A 15,740-nucleotide genomic window follows, 5' to 3' on the forward strand; every position below is an offset into this window, starting at 1 on the left:
TTAACCTATAAATCACTTGAAACAAAGCATAAAGTGAAAACAATTATACAATTACATCAGTATTCATGATGGCCTCATTTTCCTCCCGCAGCAAAAAAAGGACAAAAACATTCTTTAAATACAAGCAGTCAAACCCAGAAGGCATCTTCCCCGAGATGTTTCAGCTGATCAGATCAGACGTTGTCAGCGTATAGTGGTGGAGGTGGAAGAAGCTCCAGCTCTGTGAAGTCAACCACTTGCTCGCTGTCACATAAAAACACACAGTGGGACACGACATCAAGCTAATGAGAAGGATGCCGCTGAACCTGAAGTGCAGCGTTGGGAAAAGATCTACAAGCGCTCTGCTAATACAAATAAAGATCAAAGAGTGACGAGCTTCTCCCGGTGATTAGAAGGAAACTGACAACACTTACGGATATGGAGGCTCCTCAACTGCACATAACAAGTCTAGATAAAAGACAAGGAGATAAAAAGAAGGGCACATCAACTTTGAACTGCTGTCTGTGAAATATGCAACACCAACTGAAAGCAGATAAATGCTCCCCTCGAGTCGTTTTCCATGACGGTAAAGTCTTGGAGCAGAGTTTACGTAGAGTCCGTGGGGTGATTTGGAAGTTGCAACCTTTTACTCTTCACCATTATCAGTGAGCGTGACAAGCGGTGACATTCATTGAAATGCCAACTTACTTGATGTCTCGGCACTTTAAAAAAAGAAGACAGAGAAAAAGGAAGGTAAACGCCAGTGGAGAGGAGGTCAGAAACTTTTTAAAGTGTTGGAAGTGAGTGATGAGCAGTACTGTACTTTGTTGGAGTTGCTCCTCCGCCATCCGGGACGGCGCCAAATTCATCTTTGTTGTGTTGAAAGAAGAAGGCTAGTTTCTGCAGGGCTTCGTGTCTGGTCCTAAAGGAAGTCGGCTTTAGTTAGAAATCATTCAGCACCTACAGGTGTTAAAAACACACCTGCAGAAGTCTTCAGACATGCCTGATAAATTTTTTGTAAACTTTTCACAAAAAGAAATGCGTGTAATGAGTGACAATCTTTTCAAACTATGTCTCATAAAGATGACAATCAGCCTTTCCAGGAATGGCTACGGTTACATGAAGGGTTTTCTAAATCATAATTAATAATTTGGAAACGAATAATTCCAAATAAACAGTCTTTTCCATCAGGTTTACATGGAAATAGGAATTGCAAATTGAGGTTTACACGGTAAACAGGTTTATTTGCCTGTACTTGGTGAGTTGGGAAGGGTTCTGATTGGACAGGTGGTGGACATGGCGTACTTGGATCAACTGTAAACAAAGAAACTCCACTTCCTGCTTCTCATCTTTTAAGATAAAACATGGAAAACCAGATAAAAACCATTTTTGCTTTGATTTTGCTCATATATTATGAAGCACCAGCTCGACACGAGGATCCTACTAAGAGGAGACGGAAGATAAAGTAGAGAAGACGGTAGGAAGAAGACAGGCATCATCCATACGGGACGAGGTAACGAGCATGGGCTGAACTATCAGAATTAACTTAAAGCAGGAGGATCGTTTACATGATAAGATTCTGGTGTGTTCCAGCAGGGACACTAGGAAAACCTGCAGGACACTGGGCCTTGAGGATCCCTGTGACAGAGGAATTAATCGGTTCAGATTAAAAACAGGAATAAATCAGCCACTTACTTCAGAATAAAGTTTAATTCTTAATTATCACTTCCATTCAATATTAGGAGTTTACATGGTCATTTTTCATCAGTTTCAAGTGGATTTAACTTTTATTAGGAATTAAAGAGGAATAAAATTCTCATGGAAATGTGGCCAATGTAAAATACAATACCAACATGTATCATTACAGGAAACAATAGTTGTCTAAACACAGACCTGCATACTTTTTGTGTTGGGATTGGGTTATTTTGGGTCTGAAAGACACTTTAAAGTTTTTCAGGCTTTCTGAGGATCTTAAAGAGTTTTTGCTTTGGACGTCAGACACTGTTTCCACTGGTTTTCAGACCAGTTCTGAGGACTGAAGCCTAATTAGAAATGGGATTGGCCTGTTAAACCTTCTGGCTTTAGAGGTTACAAACTGAGTGAAAAAACCGAGAAATATCCAAGCAGAAATCATTACTTCAACTTTAACTTCTCTAAATCCTAACGCAAGAAGCTTCAGTGCTTCCTTCATCAACCCCTTTAGCCAAAGAAACAACAGAGCAGCCTTTATAAAGGAAATAAAATTATTCTGTTCCATATTAATCTAAATCTAACTCAAACCTGTGTGGATAAATATGAAAACAGGAGGATCAGTGCGAGCAGCATGTGACGATATCTGTATTGACCCTAGGCTGTTTTTAATATAAAACCTGTACATAAAGTAGTGTTTTATGTTGTAGCCTATATTATGATCATATAAAGCCTCACACAGCAGTAATAACAGTAATGCAGCCCCACATCACAGCGTGGTGTAACCAGTTTCTTGCTGCAGCATCGCCGTATTTTCCTCAGGTCTTAATTTTTCCCACCATCTTTCTTTAACCTCATGATTATTTCCTCAGAGGTCAAGGAAAAGATGATTAGATGTAAACTTAGACTATTTAGTCAAGAAGTTAACAGGGAGAAATGTCTGAAGGATTACAAGCTAAGACAACTTGACACAGATGGTTCAAGCTGTGTTACTGAGTAAATGCCACCTTAAAAGTTGACTTTTAAGGTGGCAAAGTCACCTTAAAAGTTGACTTTTAAGGTCAGTAGAATTGAATCTACTCCTTTTGCCTCTATATACTGTATTTCCATGGACATTCGCACATGTTTCAGTCAATGCCTGCACCCATTTCCTGTTTTCCTGCCAATATATAATAAAATGAGGAGTAGCCAAGGACTTTTTCCAGAGTACTGTAAATACCGATGTGAGGCCCAAGTGTTTCTGGTAACAGATGCTGATTCAGATGCTAATTTAACAAGAAAAATAACTACACTAGCTGGCTGGATGCTTTATTTTTTTACCTGTGTCAGCCCTCGATGTGCTCCTACAGGAAAACAAAGACTGAGCTGCAGGAAGAGCAGATACTCAAATGGAAAGTGAAGCAGCATAACTATTTTGAATATCAGAGTTTTCCCAGGTTTCTTGTGAAGACGTCTGATGTAATGTTATTAGAGAGACTGATGTATAATTTATATTTATATAAATCCTTCATCGTACCAGTGAAACTTTGAACTCTGTTTTATGGATACTGGTACAATTCCTACATGGCAGCTGATGCATTGTACATTAAACATGACAGAGACTTAGGATACATTTATTTATTGTCAGATAAATCTGTTTAAGGCTGAACTGAACATAAAATTTAGGCTTTTAACTTCATTTGAGCCAAATTAAAGAAAGCAAACTAAATCTGGAGCTTGCTCCACTCCTATGTGATGTTAAATGTGTGCTGTGTTAGCACAATAGCTTACTGAGCATGTCTGAAGTAGGGCTGCGCGATACCACCTCTAATCAGTATTATAAATCAATTCCACAGCTCATCTCGATCACAATTAATTAGCAATGATTTCAGTAGCTTTTTTTTTTTTATTTTTTTATTTTTTTTTAGCCCTAATAGCTAACTAAAACTTTATTGTAAATATTTTAACAGAGCAAATATTGATACGTTTTAAGAATATATACGGACATTTAATTAATATATTTCTTTTTAAATATTTGAGAAATTTAAGTGCCTCAAGATTACATTTATTATTATTTTGAATGTCTGGTTTGATTAAATTTCTATAATTGCTCAGCCTTAATCTGAAGTGTAAACCAGCAATAAACCAGTGTAAAGCAAACTGCTCACATGCATTGAAAATCATCATCAACATTCAAAATGACCAAATTTCTATCCACTGATTGATAAACCAAGGATATACAGTTGTGCTCATATCTATTCATACCCTTTTATTAAAGAAAGGAAAAAAACAGCTGCCTGTAAAATAAGCTGAAATTGACTAAAGTAATAATAAAGATTTTATGAAAATAATTATGTTATTTTATAATTCTGGTTCACTATATATAATATATATATATATATATATATATATATATATATATATATATATTTTTTTTTTTTTACAGCTGTGACGGCTCAGGGAGAGGTTTCCTCTCCCTGAGCCGTCACCTTATCGTGGTGGAGGGGTTTGTGCGTCCCGAAGATCCTAGCAGCTATGTTGTCGGGGGCTTTATGCCCCTGGTAGGGTCACCCATGGCAAACAGGTGTCTAGGGGAGGGACCAGACCAAGCACGGCTCATAGACCCCTATGATGACGACTAACCTGGGCATGAATGTTCCCTTGCCCGGACGCGGGTTACCGGGACCCCCCTCTGGAGCCAGACCTGGAGGCGGGGTACGAGAGCGAGCGTCTGGTGGCCGGGCCTTCGCCCATGGGGCCCGGTCGGGCTCAGCCCGAAAGGGTTACATGGGCCCCACCTCCCGTGGGCTCACCATCTGCGGGAGGAGCCGTAGGGGTCGGGTGCAAGGTGAGCTGGGCGGCAGCAAGGGGCGGGGACCCTGGCGGTCCGATCCCCGGCTGCAGAAGCTGGCTCTAGGGACGTGGAATGTCACCTCTCTGGTGGGGAAGGAGCCTGAGCTTGTGCGCGAGGTTGAGCGGTTCCGACTAGATATAGTTGGACTCACCTCGACGCATGGCCTGGGCTCTGGAACCAGTACCCTCGAGAGGGGCTGGACCTTCTTCCACTCTGGAGTTGCTCATGGTGAGAGGTGCCGAGCAGGTGTGGGCATTCTCATCAGCCCCCAGCTTGGTGCCTGCACGTTGGGGTTTACCCCGGTGGATGAAAGGGTAGTTTCCCTCCGCCTCCGGGTGGGGGGACGGGTCCTGACTGTTGTCTGTGCTTATGCACCGAACAGCAGTTCAGAGTACCCACCCTTTCTGGAGTCCTTGGAGGGAGTGCTGGAGGGTGCTCCTTCTGGGGACTCCATTGTTCTGCTGGGGGACTTCAATGCTCACGTGGGCAATGACAGTGAGACCTGGAGGGGAGTGATTGGGAGGCATGGTCCCCCCCCTCTGAACCCAAATGGTGTTTTGTTGTTGGACTTCTGTGCTCGTCATGGATTGTCTATAACGAACACCATGTTCCAACATAAGAGTGTCCATATGTACACCTGGCATCAGGATTCCCTGGGCCGCAGTTCAATGATCGACTTTGTAGTCGTATCGTCGGACCTGCGGCCACATGCCTTGGACACTCGGGTGAAGAGGGGGGCGGAGCTGTCAACTGATCACCACCTGGTGGTGAGTTGGTTCAGATGGTGGGGGAGGAAGCTGGTCAGAGCTGGCAGGCCCAAACGTGTTGTGAGGGTCTGCTGGGAACGTCTGGCTGAGTCCCCTGTCAGAGCGAGCTTCAACTCCCACCTTCAGCAGAGCTTCGAACATGTCCCGAGTGAGGCGGGGGACATTGAGTCCGAATGGGCTGTGTTCCGTGCCTCTATTGCTGAGGCGGCCAGCCGGAGCTGTGGCTGTAAGGTAGTTGGTGCCTGTCGTGGCGGTAATCCCAGGACTCGTTGGTGGACACCAACAGTGAGGGATGCCGTCAAGCTGAAGGAGGAGTCCTATCGGGCCTTCTTGGCTTGTGGGGCTCTGGAAGCAGCTGATGGGTACCGGCGGGCTAAGCGGCATGCGGCTTCGGCTGTTGCCGAGGCAAAAATTCGGGCATGGGAGGAGTTCGGCGAGGCCATGGAGAAAGACTTCCGGACGGCTTCGAGGAGATTCTGGTCCACCATCCGGCGGCTCAGGAGGGGGAAGCAGTGCTCCATCAATACTGTGTACAGTGGAGGTGGGGAGCTGCTAAACTCAACTCGGGACGTTGTGGGTCGGTGGAGGGAATACTTCGAAGACCTCCTCAATCCTACCAACACGTCTTCCCATGAGGGAGCAGAGCTGGTGGACTCAGGGGTGGACTCTCCTATCTCTGGGGCTGAAGTCGCTGAGGTGGTCAAAAAGCTCCTTGGCGGCAAGGCCCCGGGGGTGGATGAGATCCGCCCGGAGTTCCTTAAGGCTCTGGATGCTGTGGAGCTGTCCTGGCTGACACGCCTCTGCAGCATCGCGTGGACATCGGGGGCAGTACCGCTGGATTGGCAGACTGGGGTGGTGGTCCCCCTTTTTAAGAAGGGGTGTGTTCCAATTACAGGGGAATCACACTCCTCAGCCTCCCTGGTAAGGTCTATTCAGGGGTCCTGGAGAGGAGGGTCCGCCGGATAGTCGAATCCCGGATTGAGGAGGAGCAGTGTGGTTTTCGTCCTGGTCGCGGAACAGTGGACCAGCTCTATACCCTCTCTGGGGTCCTGGAGGGGGCATGGGAGTTTGCCCAACCAGTCTACATGTGCTTTGTGGACCTGGAGAAGGCATTCGACCGTGTCCCCCGGGGGCTCCTGTGGGGGGTACTCCGGGAGTATGGGGTACCGGACCCCCTTGTACGAGCTGTCCGGTCCCTGTACGACAGGTGTCAGAGCTTGGTCCGCATTGCCGGTAGTAAGTCGGATCCGTTTCCGGTGAGGGTTGGACTCCGCCAAGGCTGCCCTTTAACATCGATTCTGTTCATAACTTATATGGACAGAATTTCTAGGCGCAGCCGAGGTGTTGAGGGGATCCGACTTGGTGGCCTCAGGATTGGGTCCCTGCTTTCTGCGGATGACGTGGTCCTGTTGGCTTCATCTGGTCGTGATCTCCAGCTCTCGCTTGAGCGATTCGCGGCCGAGTGTGAAGCGGCTGGGATGAGAATCAGCACCTCAAAATCTGAGACCATGGTCCTCAGCCGGAATAGGGTGGATTGCCCTCTCCGGGTCGGGGGTCAGGTCCTGCCCCAAGTGGAGGAGTTTAAATATCTCGGGGTCTTGTTCACGAGTGAGGGAAGGATGGAGCGCGAGATCGACAGACGGATCGGTGCGGCGTCTGCAGTAATGCGGACTCTGCGCCGGTCTGTCGTGGTGAAGAAGGAGCTGAGCCAGAAGGTGAAGCTCTCGATTTACCAGTCGATCTACGTTCCTACCCTCACCTATGGTCATGAGCTGTGGGTCGTGACCGAAAGAACGAGATCTCGTATACAGGCGGCTGAAATGAGTTTCCTCCGCAGGGTGGCCGGGCTCTCCCTTAGAGATAGGGTGAGGAGCTCAGTCATCCGGGAGGGGCTCAGAGTAGAGCCGCTGCTCCTTCGCATCGAGAGGAACCAGTTGAGGTGGCTCGGGCATCTGGTCAGGATGCCTCCTGGACGCCTCCCTGGTGAGGTGTTCCAGGCACGTCCCTCTGGGAGGAGACCCCGGGGAAGACCCAGGACACGCTGGAGGGATTATATCTCTCGGCTGGCCTGGGAACGCCTCGGGATCCCCCCCACAGAGTTGGCAAATGTGGCTGGGGAGAGGTAAGTCTGGGCTTCCCTGCTTAGGCTGCTGCCCCCGCGACCCGACCCCGGATGAGCGGCAGAAGATGGATGGATGGATGGATTTTTTTTTTTTTTTTTTTTTTTAAAAAGCAAACAAATAAGATAACAATCCTTTAATGTTTCTGCTCCAGTCAGGTGTTTTCTGTTCCTCTCAGTCAGACTTCTGCACCTGTTGACAGGTATTTTGTCCCACTGTTCAACAGAAAAGTCTAATTTGTCCAGGACCAATTTGTTTTTTTTGTTTTTTCTTCAACTTAATTAAATGAAAAAACAGTGTCTTATTTTACCAGATTATATTTTTGAACATTTTTAGTTATTGTTCCTTTTTTACGTTTCCAGTTATTTGAGTGACTGTTGTAAATTCAGCCTTTTCTTTAATGAAAGGGGATGAATACATATGAGCACAACTGTACATAACAGCGTTTTAAAATGAAACAATTGAAGACCAACGTGTGTGATTATACATGTACTGTGTTCTCCTGCAGGTTTAATCACCGATTGCTTTATTTTTATACATTTTTGTTATTGGTCATATGTTTTCTTTTAGGTGCTCCTGATGATTCTCTGCCATTTTTTCCACATAGAAGGCAAATATTTGTCTGCCAAGCTTCTTATTAGGCAGTACAGTAGTTTTCTTCCTCTTCAGGGTTTTATTGTACATTTCTTGCCGTTTTCTTCCTTTGCGTTTTTGCCAACGTTTTCTTCCCTTACTCTCTTTTTCTCTCTCTTGTATCAGGCCCAGAAATAAAATAAGTACATCATTAAATACACCAACAATCATCAAGTATTATGGGGAGCCTTAAGCCCCATTTCCATCAGAGTCTGGCTCAGGACGGGACGGTTTAGAGCAGTAAACCCTGATCTCTGCTGTGACCCCACAGCCAACTGTACAGTTATCCTAGAAGGCGTCGGATAAGCTGGATAGCAATAAACGTGTAAAATGACCTGAATAGCATTTGTCTTCTTTCTTCTTGGCATTTGGCTTTAAACAACAAACATCAGCAGTATATTTAAACATGGTGCTGTTCCTGCTCTGCTCTTATTGCCAAGTCATACAGGAAGTGATGACCGATCAATGGATTGCAGTGTGTCAAGCTCCACTCTATGTTATTGGTAAAACTGGGACCCAGTGGAGTGGATCCAAAGATGGAGGAGTTGGACATTCTGGCACTTTAGTTTTTCCCTGTGGAAACGTAAAATAAATTCTGTACCGATCTGTCTGAGCTGGAACCACTGGTTGAAATGAGACCATGAAGCTCCACTTTGGCAAATTTAAATTGTTCTGCACAACACAGCATCCAGAACATAATTCAGCTTGATAAGACGTTGGACCAATTTAAATCATCTGATAAGATCCATTTTTCAGCTAAACATAATAAAATTCTCTTCTCTCAGTGTAACTCCCTTAGAGGCCTCCAAAGGATCTTTCAAAATGTAGATGAAAGCCATATGGTACTCAGGTTTGCAAAACCGTATCATCAGGAGTTTTTATCTTAAGCGCAGGAATCCCAGAGTTGTTTTGAATTTTCAGTCTGATACTGGAGATTGTTGCATGGAAAGCTGAATGGCTGCTCACAAGGACATTTGGTAAATCAACAGCTTTTCTTATCATCATACCCACTCTGATGGGTTTGGCTGATATACAGCAGAAAGGCAGTTTCTGCAGAAATTACATAACCTGGTAATCTTAAAAGATTGGATTTAAAAAAATAGAAATATAGAGCCAGCTGCAGAAAATGATTCTTCAAATAAAAGACGGAACAAAATGATTAAGGGGTCTCTTATATTACACACTGAAAGAATCCTGTAACTCTTCCTATAAATGCTGCACTGCTTTTATGCAACTCAGCTTCTTTTAAAAAGACCTTTTTCTTTTACAATTTATCCTATTATCATTTTGTTTGGCATCTTTTCAATCTAGCTTGGTCAGATTTCAATAATCTTCAATGACAGTACAAACAATACATGTACAAAATTCCTTTTGATTGCAAAATTGTATTCCTAAATATTTATTTTGTGGCTTTACAGCTTTGCTGACCACTTGAAAAGGGCTTTATAAAGCTCTTTTCTAGACATTTAAACACTTCTGAGCAGTGGATCATGTCCTCCAGATAGTCTCATTATCCAAAAGGACACCAACCACAGAAGCCAGGTGTCGAACCACCGACCTCCTGATTGGTGGACAACAGCTCCCCCTCCTGAGCATCTAACCACTAATAATGAGCTGGCGAGAGTGTGTGTGTTTTGGACACTTACTGTGTGTGCAGGTCTTCCAGGTTGGCGTCGCTCAGTGTGTGCTGGGCGCTGACATGGACACACGCTGATGAAATAAATACATGAAGGACAGAAGTGACAGATAAAAACACACATCATAAGACTAGAAAGTCTGCCGTTTCTCCATGTACATCATCAGATAATCACAGCAGGAGCTACACTGCCATGTCAGCCAGACAGCCCTTCAGAAGAAGTGGATATAAAACGTACTCACACGTCTCAGGCGCTGAGCCCGTTTGCTGAGGAAGGCTACTGTACAAACAAAAAAAAAAAAAAACGCTATTTTCTTTTCTTTTTTTTTTTTTTTTTAATCTTTGAGAGGAAATTACAACAACAGATGACAGTTTCTGTAAATAAACATCTTACGGGCTTTCATTAAACTGCGACAGGGTTTCATCCTCGCAGGCCCACTCTTCACTATCATCTGTGACTGTGGAAAAACAAATTAGTCATGATTAAGGTCAGCGTTCACGCTGGTGAGAGACGTTTGGCAGCCTCTACTCGCACAGAATTCCTTCGCAATCATAAAACAGCATGGCTGCAAAGCAGATGACAAGTATTTTGGTTAGTCAGTGCGACTGTGCTCCATCAGTCAACAAGTGCAAACATTGTATGACTACACTTAGCGACTACACATGGTGAGTAGTGGGATGATGACGATGAGGAGACAGATGCTACGAACACTCACAACTGCTTGTTAGAACAGGATGGCTGGATGATCTGCAAAAGGACAAAAATAAAATATATAATCTGACAAATAAATGAGCAGTTATAAATAATTTCCATTATTAAATCTGCCCCGAACCTGCTCCCAATGCTGATGGTGTCTGCCTCCAGGTTGCCCCCTCGTCCAGCTGCTTGAGCCTTCTTGCCAAGTTCCAACATCTCCTTGATATTTAGCTCCACGTTCATTACAGAAATGTAGCCATCTGCAACCACCAGTCAACAGCAATCATTTCACTAAGTTAACCCTTTAATGTCTGACTCACAAACGGTGGATCAGATATTACAAAAGCAGGAGCAGAAGCCAAGAAAAAGATTGTATAACACAAGGTTTTCAGTAAAGTTTTTAGCATGAAGGGATGCAGTAAGACTCAAACTGCATGTTTAAGATACATTTGGTGCTCAAGGATTAACCCTTTCAAGCTTAATATAAGAACAACTGGGAACAAAGTCTATTTTTTTTTTTTTATTTGATTCTTTAACAAATTCTGATTAAAGTTCATTAACTTCTTAGCATTTTTTTTTTTTTTTTTTTTTTTTTTTTTTAACCATTTATTACGATGTGATAGATAAAAATGGTTGTAGTGTAGTCCTCTGCTCTTAGTATCCACCATGGTGCAGGAGACCAGTATCTTATGGTGTAAAGCTGGGTTTTTGAGTAAACTTTCTACCATAAAGTGATGCAAAATGTCTCAAACTGTATAAATTAAATATGACACGTTTGACTTCATCAGTTAAAAGTCGAATCAGCTTCTGTAATTGTGATGTAAAAACAACCAAACATGCTTTTCTTCTTTTCCTCAAATCTTCTTAAAATAATCTAATTTTTTTCTGGAGTTCAGGAATTAGATGAAAACAAACAAACAGGAATAAACTCACATTTGTTGTTAGCATCCCGTGCTAACCATTTGCCTTTGGGACAGTTGGTGGTTCGGATGATGCTGACCGTGTCGCCGCTCTTCACAGGAAGGTCATTCTTGCGGATCTTACTGGACACCATCACCTTTGCGTGGTACATCGGCTCCTCATCCCCGGTCACCTACGGAGATTTTAGCAGCGACAGGTGTTGTGTCAGGCTGTGCGTCATGCAGAAAGCAAAGCAAAGAAATGACATTACTAGTCTGAGGAACTGTTTATGAAAATGCACAAAGTGACATTTAGGAGCAAATTCTCAAACCAAACTTGAGCGGTCACTGAATAAATCGGAAAAAAAGACACTTAACCAGAGTGGAACAGATACTGCTTCTTACTTTGAACTTCTTTTTCATTTCATTCTCCTTCTTCTCCCTCTCTTTTTGCACCTTCCTCTCCCTCTCCAGGCGCTGTTTCTCCTTCTTCCTCTGTTCTCTGTGTTCAGCTGTGTTTGGGCTGGAGTGCGCCTTACTGAAAACAAGTCAGACTGTTTATTTTACTCACAAAAAAAAACATAACACAAGTCAAATAATTTAACGTAAAATACAAAAGGAATCAGTGGTGATTCCTGATCACAACACATACTGGTGGACATGAAAGGGCAGATGAATATGTTCTCCTGTTGTGTTGCCCCTGCGGTTTGATATGGGGGGAGAAGAGAAAGACATCAGTGCCTTCAATCTGGCAAATATCCCCATCAATCACAGAACATTAGTCTTCCATGTTTTAGAAACACATACCATGGATTCCGTGGCCATTTGTTATGACACACCTCCTCCTTCTGGAAATAAGAACAAGATTTTAATTGATCACACATGACTTAAAGTGCATCATTCATTCACTCACTCACTGCTAAGCACAACCGTAGAAGCTGGATTCTTCTGCTCACTAAGATGATCATACTTTATACTGAATTAAGAAGAATTACCATAATGTGGTTGTCAGCATACGGATCTGCAAAAAATTATTGACAAGGAAGAATAAGTGAGGAAATGAGTGTATTATCTAAAGTCTAAATTGCTTAAAACTGGGGTAGGAGGTGGGGTAGAAGTGGTTCCTCGTCTTGATTGTAGTCTATATATTTTGTTATCATGAAACAATAACAAATATAGTTAGACGCCTCAGTTTACTGTAAATCTGTAAAACCTGACCAATCAAAATGTTCGGGCCAAATTGAAGTTGTTCGTTTCGTAAGTGATTTCCTGACACGGCTCGGTTTATTTGTTAACTCCGCCTGTTAAAACAGCAGAGAAAGTGAAAATCATTGGTGGAAAAAGCTGCGAACTAGAAAAGCACTCGGAGAGAACAAACCTCCGCCACGGCATTTAAAAAAATTCCTGGATCCAAACGGCGATCCGGATCACCACCTTAATTAAACCCGTTCTTCCTTTTCACATTTCCAACAACTCGCAAAAATTTAATTAAAATCCGTCCATAATTTTTTGAGTTACCTTGAAAACAAACAGATAAACTGGTACAAACATAACCACCGTGGCGGAGGTAAGAAAAAAAAGTCTTGGATCACGAAAGGAGCAAAACCAGAGGGGGAGGAGCCAAGACACGGCGCCGCTTTCACATCCTGCTCGCTACCGAACATTACCTACCCCAGCTTTAAGTAAATACTTATCTTACTCTTTAAACTGCCTTTTCTTTTAGTAGACACCCGCCTTGAGATGAATTTGTTGACGTTCTCCACATCTTCATACACATTATCACATGTTTCGTAGTAGCTGTCATGTTGAGCCACACTTCAAGGCAGAAGGGAGAAGCAGCATATGGGTTAACGTGGGGAAAAGACAGAGAAAGGGAACTGATTCGAGTCATTATGACACTCACCTTAGCTGTGTCTGGATGTCATCATTCGATGTTGCATGGCTGCTAAGCTCTGTTTCCTCTGGGACGGAGAGGCATTCACCAGGCCCCACATCAGCTTCATCAAAGCGAGAGTCAAAAGAATCTGCAGCTGCCTCTTCGCAATGAGACCACTGCTCTGGTGCAGAAAGCTCTGGAAACTCTGACAGGTTTATTGGTTCTGGGAAGCTGGGTGGATCAAGGGGTATTATGTTTTCGCTGCCAAGGTTTAAGTCCTGGACGATGGGGCTCTTACTGGTCTCAGCAGGATCACAAACTGACAAGTCGGGTTTTGGAGTCTGAACATTTGTGGGCTCAGACTCTTTGGGTGTGTTGAGGTCAGCGCTGCCGACTACGTCTGAGGCCTCCAGTTCTAACGTAGCGACGTGAACAACTTCACTCTCTGCCGTTTCCATCTCTGAATTCTCAAAGTCTGGGAGTTCTGGGGTGTCCAGCACAGGGTTGGAGATGGATGGGAGCTCAGAGTGTTGTTCTTCGCTGGAGGTTTGGCCTCCACCAGGTGACAACTCTATAAAAAAACATAACTGCATTAGATTACAGCAATTAAGAGGAATATAATGTACAGCGAGGTTTACATGCAGTCAAAAAAAAGGGAGGCGAGGAAATGATTTACCATGAACTGCGAGTGCATAGAAACGGCTAAGATCTACTGAATGAGGCCTGGGGGGCTTTGCTGGCAATGGTCCCAGTGCCCTCAGGTCAGGCAGTGGCTTCTTTCGTGGATTAGACAGCGGATGATGTTCAAAAGTTTTGAATGAAGAGCGTTCAGCTTTATTTCTCAAAAGCTGCTTGTCAAATGCTGCTTCTTAGAAGGAAAACATTGATTTTAATAATGGAAATCAATTTTAAAATCAAGTCGCATGGTGGTTAAAATGGACTTACTGCGTGTGGAGCTGTTGGCTTTGAAGAAAGGCCGAGCAGAAATACAAGCCAGATGCGGAAGGCAGACCGGTGGGGGTGGGGGTGCTGGCGCGTCGTCACAAATTCTGTCGGGGTTCTTTACAGGTAAGGGGAATGCCTTGTCTCTGGAGGTGTAGTCAGGGGAACGCACAGCTTTTAGTTTGGCAGAGACGGCCATCTGTTGCCGTGAAAACTTCCTCTTGGCTTTCTCCAAAGAACTTAAAATTGGGTTATCAGAGTCAGCTTGACTCTCTGTAAAAGGTGGGGTGACGTCTGGGCTGGAGAGGGGGTACTCCGTGGCTGACTGGTCACTTTTCAGTGAAGAACAGTCTTCTGCACTTTCTTTTTCCAGATCGTGCCATTCACTGGGAGCACTACAAGGCCTGTTAGTCAAATCAGCGTATGTGGGCTCATCTCCATTTTCACCACTGACCTTTGATGGTTTAATTGACTTAAAAGGAAGCAGCAAACCCTTTTTCTTCATTCTAGTCTGTGGAAAAGCTTCCTTCCCTGGCCCAGAGTCCAGTTTGTGCTCTTTTTCAGCAGGTGGCTCCATCTTTTGATCTTTTATAGGCAGAACAGGGAGCACCAAAGGCATGTGTCGGTCTTTGAGGGAATGCCTTGTCGTGGTGTCACCATTAGCAAGCTGAGCAGAGGGAGAGGTTTGCGGAGATTGGGGTGGAAAGGAAATGGGTCGCTTGCCTCCAGATGCCCAAAGCCCATCTCTGAAGATGACACGGGGAACCACTGGCGTCTTGTTTTCTACCACAATATTAATACCACTCACCACAGAACTGCAGTGATCTCCAGGAGGTGGTACACGCTTGGGTTTTTCAGCAACAGCTGGGCGGCTGGTTTTAGTTTGAGCCAGGAGGGCCTCTTCCTGAAATTTAGCCCTCAATGCTTTGAAGTTGACTGGTCCATCCTAAATGAAAGATCATAAAAGACTTTTATACAGAGGCTATTTACAAAAGAATTTATCTTCAAGCTGGGTTAGATCTAATTAACTACATGCCTGCATAAGTAAAACCCTTAATATCCTATGACACCTGCAAAAACAATTTACCTGTAGATTTTCATTGAACAGAACAAAAAGAAGAATGGAGGAGCTTAAATAGCACAAAGCATGGTGATGGGGCTAATTTGAGCTTCTATTAATCAACATTTAAGCTAATTAAAACTACAGGGGAAAAAAAAGGAAAAATAAACTTTACCTCTTCCATTGTTGAATGTTTCATTCATCACTCTTCAAGACAGCACGTGTGTAGCGCAGGGTAGACATGAAACAACGCTATAACATCTTCAGCGCGATAAGACATACGAAGCGTTTCTAGACGCTGTTACAAACTATTTCAAAGCGTCGCCGCTGACGCACCTGCGTCTACGTGCGTGATGACGTATTTTGTAGCAGGAAAGAGGGACGCCAAAGGCTCGTATCACCAGGGCCGTATTAAAAGTGCACAGGCTCCTGGGCCCAGAGTGTCCCAGGGCCCCACTTCCCCACCACAAGATGGGGAAAATTGTGAATGATACACTGTGAAACGACATTTCTAACATCTCTCAGTCAGTGGTACCAATAGCAGAACACTAGGCACTGTGGTGTAACTATCAAGCTTTTATGTACATTTTGTTTCATGTCCAAACTGCT

Source organism: Telmatherina bonti (assembly GCF_933228915.1).
Source record: "Telmatherina bonti genome assembly, chromosome: 7".
Taxonomy (NCBI): domain Eukaryota; kingdom Metazoa; phylum Chordata; class Actinopteri; order Atheriniformes; family Telmatherinidae; genus Telmatherina; species Telmatherina bonti.